Source organism: Capra hircus, chromosome 26 (genome assembly GCF_001704415.2).
Source record: "Capra hircus breed San Clemente chromosome 26, ASM170441v1, whole genome shotgun sequence".
In the NCBI taxonomy this organism is placed as follows: Eukaryota; Metazoa; Chordata; class Mammalia; order Artiodactyla; family Bovidae; genus Capra; species Capra hircus.
The window spans coordinates 36,537,235-36,544,459 of NC_030833.1; positions in this window are offsets into that span (position 1 = coordinate 36,537,235).

A 7,225-nucleotide genomic window follows, 5' to 3' on the forward strand; every position below is an offset into this window, starting at 1 on the left:
CTATACCAAAAAAAGTAATACATACTATAAACAATTTTAAAAATATAAAGAAGAAAAAATTTTTAAAAAGAAAAAAACTATAATCCCCCTCATCCTCAAAAAACTACTATTGACATTTGGTATTACTTCTTTCTTGTCCCTTTTTCTGTGTGTGTGGATACAGTATAGCTTTTTGTAATAAAGGTGGCACATATAATACAGTTTTAAAACCTACTCTTTTCCTATAAATAATGTTGTGAACATTTTACATGACGTTAAATAGTTTTGCATAACATCAGTTTAATAGCAGAATGGCCTTTCATTATTCAACAAAACCTTTATTGTTAGACATTTGGATTGTCTCATTTTTCCCTATTAACAAAAATACTGCAACACAGGGACTTGCCTGGTAGTCCAGTGATTAACACTGCCTCCCAATGCAAGGGACGTCGGTTCGATTCCTGGTTGGTGGACAGACTGCAGGGCCGTGGGGCAACTAAGCCTGTGTGCTACAACTAGAGAGCTGCCCAAACACTGCCACTACTGAGTCCGTGCATTCTAGAGCTTAAGCTCCACAGCAAGAGAAGCCCAGGCATAGAAACAGTCAAAACAAAATCTATATGGCATATTCTGATAACTTGGACTGCAAGGAGATCCAACCAGTCCATCCTAAAGGAGATCAGTCATGGGTGTTCATTGGAAGGACTGATGTGAAGCTCCAATACTTTGGCCACCTGATGCAAAGAGCTGACTCATTTGAAAAGACCCTGATGCTCGGAAAGATTGAGGGCAGGAAGAAAAGGAGACGACAGAGGATGAGATGGTTGGATGGCATCACCAACTCGATGGACATGAGTTTGGGTGAACTCCGGGAGTTGGTGATGGACAGGGAGGCCTGGTGTGCTACGGTTCATGGGGTCACAACAACTGAGCGATTGAACTGAACTGAATAACTATTTGTCCATACTTATGGCTATTTCCTTCGAATATTTTCTAGATATGGAATTGCTGGGTCAAATATTTTGCAAAACTCTAAGACTTTTGGCATGTATTGCATACCCAGAAAGTGCACCAAATTGTACTCCTGTGAGCGGAAGATACATGTCCATTCCTTTATCAGGTATTTTAGCTGATGTTATCATGTTTTTAAAATTCTTACAACTTTGATATCCTTTTCCCTTTTCAATTTAGACTTATGATTCCTTCCTCTTGATTCCTTTCTGCTAGTGGAGCCTCTGTCTCCTTCCTGCCTCTAGGTGCCAAAGAGTTCTGAGCCTAAGCAGCTGAGAAAAAATCTATAAAGTGTGCAGAGGCAGGAGTCAGAAGACCAAAGTCCACACTCCAGGCCCACATTTAGAAGCTGTGTGACTTTTGGTCAGTCACTTAACTTCACTGAGTGACAGTGTCCGTGTCTGTTACATAGAGATCTACGCTTGCCCCTGGTTTGCCTGCCTTCTGGGCTGTGAAAAAGCACATGAGAAGTGGAGCACACACACATGTGGGATGCTTCATACGTGCTCACTTAGCTTTGTCCACGGTAACAACCAGTCTCCTAAATGTCCTCAAGGAAGGCTGCTTCCTGGTATTTATTCCCTTGCATGCAGAAACTCTCCTTGAATCTATGCTGGTCCTGTATCCAATTTTTAAGTAGCAGGATGCAGAGGAAGTGTCACTGTGTGACTTTCAAGGCTGGACCTTCTGACTTAAACTATAGGAGAGATTCCAACACAGAAAAAACCTTGATGGCCCCATGACAGGTAGTAATACATTTTTGTTTTACGAAACTAGGTTTGGGGCTGTATTGTTACACTGTAATGAATGAGCAAAACACCCATCAAATTTTCTTCTAGTACCTGAATCTGGGAGTGAGTTTAAAGCTTAATCATAAAAAGTTGTTGTCTTTGGAACCAGACATCCTGGTTCTCAATTTTTTGCCACCACCCTCTTAGCAGCTCCAAGATATTGAGTCAATTATTAAACTCTCTGAGCCTTACTATACCAATCGGTGAAATGGGTATAATAGTACCTGTCTCACAGTGCTGGTAAGATCAAATTAGACAATGTGCATAAAGCCTTTAGCACATCGGGCACGTAGTCCTCAATACATTTCAACTCTCGCGGCTGTCAGCCCCCTACCCTTCTTCTCTGAACTGGCTCTGTTTCAGGCAGCTCATTTACTCATGGGAGCACCGAAGTCATAGTGGCTCTTGCCTACTTCCTACAAACTCAGAAAAATCTTTTCTGATTAAGTGCCTCATTTATTTGGGTCCTTTAATTAAAGTTATTAAAAAGTATGCATCAAACTACCCTAAATTTTTTTTACCTCCTGCTTCATTCATTATCACTCTGACACCTCCTCTGGGCATGGAGATGCCGAGTCTTGGAGATGTAGTTTTGGTTAAAATGCCAAAGCCAGACTTGAGATATTCTAAGTGGATTTCCAAAAGTGAGTTTCCTTAGAGAAATGTTTCATATACACTGATGTCACTGATCAAATATTTACTTGATTTATGGCCACATTCTTGAAGTTTACTATATGGTCTCTTTTTGCACCCATGTTTATTTAAAGGTTGAATCATACTTCTTGTTCCTCAATGGCTCTACTAAAAATTTTAAAGAGTCAGGTATTTCTTAAAGACAGTCATTAAAGACAGTCATATGACTGAAATCACTGTTTCAAATGGACCCTCATTTAATTGCTCCAAAAACATCTGTTGAGCACCTGCTTTGTGCCAGACCCTGCCTAGGCACCAGAAATGGAAAGGGAAGACAATCTCTGGGTCTTAAGAAGCTTATAGTCTATTGGGGGGTGGCATGGATGAAGGGAGAGAGTGACAGGCGAAGGGAAAATTATTATAATATTGAGAGGAAAAGGCTGTGGAAGAGGGTGATGTAGGAATCATGGAAGCTCAGAGAACATTTTCTGCCTTATCTTTAACCAGGGTTCCTGGCCTGCCGAGGGCATGAGATCGTGGGTGAGATGGAGGGACAGGCTTCCACCCAGAAGCCATTCCCCAGCCACTTCTTCTCCAACATCTAGGGGTGGCCAATGAGACAAGAGGGAAGGGGGCAGAGCACAACCTTTAAAAAAATTACACTGCCATTGAGGACACGACATAAACTGGTTAAAACTGATTAGGCCCGAGATGGAAGATGACGTGACTTCCAACAACCCTTAAGCCTCATTATACGCATATTGTAATACACTGGCCTATGCTAATAACATGCCCACAGGAGCCAGGACAGGTCCCAGGCCAACCAGAAGAGGCGAAAAAGTGGGCAATGGCCCAGTTCTGGAAATTCCTGCCCCTTCTCCAAGATAATTGGAATAATCTTCCCACTCATTAGCCTATGAAATTAAGCAGCCCATAAAAACTAACCACCCCCGGTACCCACCACCCTCGAACCCCTACCCCCACACTCTCACCTCCCCAGGTGGCCACACTCCATGACGAGTGTTCCCCCAGGGCCCCTCTTCCCTCCTGAGAGGACCGCATTCTGCCTAAGGAACATGTGTCTCTCTCAGTGAGCCTGCTTTCCCTTTACTCTGGCTTGCTTGTGAATTCTGTCCTGTGCCAAACCAAGGACTCTCACTTGGCACCTGTTCCAGAAACTCACCCAAGACCTGAGAACGACCGTCCTCTCCAGCCACGTTTTCCTGTAACCGCTTTACAGAGGATGTTAACAAGACTACTTCTTACCTATCACGTTGCCTCGCTGAATTCTTTCCCATGTGGAGACGTAAAGAACCTGAGCTTCACCAAGTCCCGAGACTAGTTGCATAGTTTCGATTGAAGCCTGTTCAAGCCCCATTGGAGGTGTGCAGTTTCACCACGTTTGTGTGCGTGCTCAGTCACTCAGTCGTGTCCAATTCTTTGCAACCCCATGGACTACAGCCTGCCAGGCTCCTCTGTCCATGGGATTCTCCAGGCAAGACTTTCAGAGCAGGTTGCTATTTCCTTCTCCATAGTATCTTCCCCAGCCAGGGATCAAACTTGTGTTTCCTGCATCTCCTGCACTGGCAGGTGTATTCTTCACCACGGAACCACCTGGGAAGCCCACAAGAGGCACACAATTCCAACCTTCTTCACATCTGCTTTGCTGGGACCATTCTTGGCAGCCATCTTGCAGGAGGAGGGGCAGTAGAACCAAGATCTGACCAATAGGAATGTGAGTAGAGTGTGTCACTTCCGGTCTGGCACAGTTACGAGATGGTGTGGTAGCGTTCATCACTCTTAACCTTTTTCTTTGACATGGGGGGGCCTCGTGTTCAAGGTACTGTAACTATAAAATGAAGGCGGGTCCCGCGGCCCTCCTAAATTGTGAGATGAGCAAGAAAGAAGCCTGTACTGTTAAGCCACTGAGATTTCGGGGCTTCCTTGGTAAGGGAGCCTAGCCTGGCTCATCCTGATACACTGTAATCCGGTTCTAGTCAGTGAGATCCAAGGGACGTGTACTGTGCAGTTTCAGGATGGCTATTTCCACTTGCAACACGTTTCCTTTCACTGAAGAAAAGGAGAGAAACGTATAAGGAGTGCTCATTCATTGCCCTGGCCAGCTGTCGGTTTCTCAGTTTTGCGGAAAAAAAGGAAAAAAAAAGAGTCTCATTAGATTGTGATGCTGGTATTTGCAATATCCATTATGTAAGCATGAGTAGGGGACAGAGGGTTACACAGAGCCTTAAGGTTGTGAAATCGCTGGTCTAAACTAGGATTATTTGATTCCAGACTTCTTTTTTAACAATAAGTGTCCTGATGGTGTCAGGGCTTCTGAACGCACCTGCCCTCATACTAGTTACGAAGAGAATGAGAAGTGCAGTTATAATGGACGAATAAAATGAACAGTTGTTTGTGGGGGTAGGTGATGTCACTGTCATCTCTTGTCTTCATCCTCATTCACAGCATAATCGTTGCTGAAAAATAAAAATAGTCCTGGACAGTATTTCCTTGCCTGTGATGTGTTCTCACGTGCATTTTCTGGCTGAAATGTGATTTACAAGTGGCAGCATAACGTAGGAGGTAACAGTCCTGTCTCTATAGGCACACACACTTGGGTTCAGATACTAGCTCTGTCAGTCTCTTTGATGCATGACCTTGGACAACCGACAAGCTCTCTAAACCATGGTTTCCTCATCTATATAATGGAACAGTTCTGGAGACTCACAGGTAGTGTCACTGTGAGGAGAAAATGACATGACACAGGAAGTTTATGAGCATATTGTGTGGGACACTAAAAATGCTTAATATACAGGATTCCCTAACAATAGGTTGGAGTTTGATTTGCATGACAGCCTAGGAAGATGGATGGGGCAGGCATGAACATTCTCATTTTAGAGTGGAGGACGCTGAGTCTTAGAGAGTTGAAATGACTTGCTCAAGGTCAGAAACAGATTTTCATCCCAAATCCAGTGATTCCCATTTCAGGGCCCTTGCCATAGTAACATGTTTCCTTGAAATTGCCAAATATGCTCAGTTGTGTCTGACTCTTTGTGGCCCCATGGATTGTAGCATGCCAAGCTCCCCTGTTCATGGGATTTTTCCAGAAATGGAACCAGTTGCCATTTCGCACTCCAGGGGATCTTCCTGACCCAAGGATTGAATCTGTCTCTTGGGTCTCCTACTTTAGCAGGTGGATTATCTACCCCCTAGCGCCACCTGGAAATTGCAAAGAAGCAATACAAAATAAAATTTAAACTCTGAGATGCTTCCTTTTTGATCTCCAATAAACAGAATCCTTCTCTTTAGAAGAGTTATTACTATAGTTATTACTGTATTATGTGCAAATGTGAGCAACTGTTATAGTTTGTACTGGAAATAACATACTCAAAAAGTTATATTTTTTTAACATTTATTTTTGGCTGTGCTGGGTCTTCATTCATGTGTGGGCTTTTTAGTTGCAGTGAGTGGGGGCTACTATTTGTTGTGGTGTGCAGGCTTCTCCTTGTGGTGACTTCTCTTGTTTAAGGACACAGGCGCTAGGGCGCTCGGGCTTCAGTAATTGTGGCACAGGGGCTTAGCTGCCACACAGCATGTGGGATCGAACCTGTGTCTCCTGCCTGGCAGTTGGAGTCTTTACCACTGAGCCACCAGGGAAGCCCTCGAGGTTTTTTCCTAATCCTCTAGTCTCAGTTCCACCCCACCACCACCTATCTCCACTTTATAAAGATTGAGTGAAAATACACATCTTCCTAATCTACGCAAGGTGGCATAACTGCTGCTAAGTCACTTCAGTCGTGTCTGACTCTGCGCAACCCCATAGACGGCAGCCCACCAGGCTCCCCCGTCCCTGGGATTCTCCACGCAAGAACACTGGAGTGGGTTGCCATGTCCTTCTCCAATGCATGAAAGTGAAAAGTGAAAGTGAAGTCACTCAGTTGTGTCCAACCCTCAGCGACCCCAGGGACTGCAGCCTTCCAGGCTCTTCCGTCCATGGGATTTTCCAGCCAAGAGTACTGGAGTGGGGTGCCATTGCCTTCTCCGGGTGGCATAACTACCATTCTACAAAATCTGTAAATCACACAGCAAAGCTAACTTTTTCCTTTCTCCTTCATTAAAACCTTTATTATCTCCTCTGATATCTAACATTCAAAACAGTTTACCTTCTCTATCTTTGTTGCAACCTTCCTTTCAACATCAAGTTAATAAGATCTAAAGGGACACCTTTCACTGTATCACAATCTGGAGCTACACCTCTGCCCTTTGTCATCACAAAGTAACCACTCTAACATAGGCCATGTTTTCCTTTAAGCAATGTTGAATGAGTCACTCTCGACATAAGTCTAGGAACAAACACTGTTAAAGCTTGAATATTATGTTTCCTTGAACCTAGCTTAGTCATCACTGCTTTCATAAAGCCTCTCCTCTCTGACCCGTGGGGTGACCTCTAACAAGGCACTGACCTCACTTGTGCTGTCCTTCATTGGTCGGCCTTGATGTCCACCTTGCCTTGGCTCTTCTAGGGTGGTTCCTGCTGTACCCGCTCTCCACCTCTAGTGCCTGGCACCACACCTTGTCTGTTGCAGATGGATTACATATTTGCTGAACCAGTGAGGAAACCTGTGCTTGGTATATCCCCTAAAGAGGTGAGACTCCTTCAAGGGCTTCCCCGGTATCTCAGTGGTAAAGAATCTGCCTGCCAACACAGGAGACGCAGGTTGGATCCCTGGGTTGGGAGGATCCCCTGGAGGAGGAAATGGGAACCCACCCCAGTATGCTTACCTGGGAAATCCCATGGACAGAGGAACTTC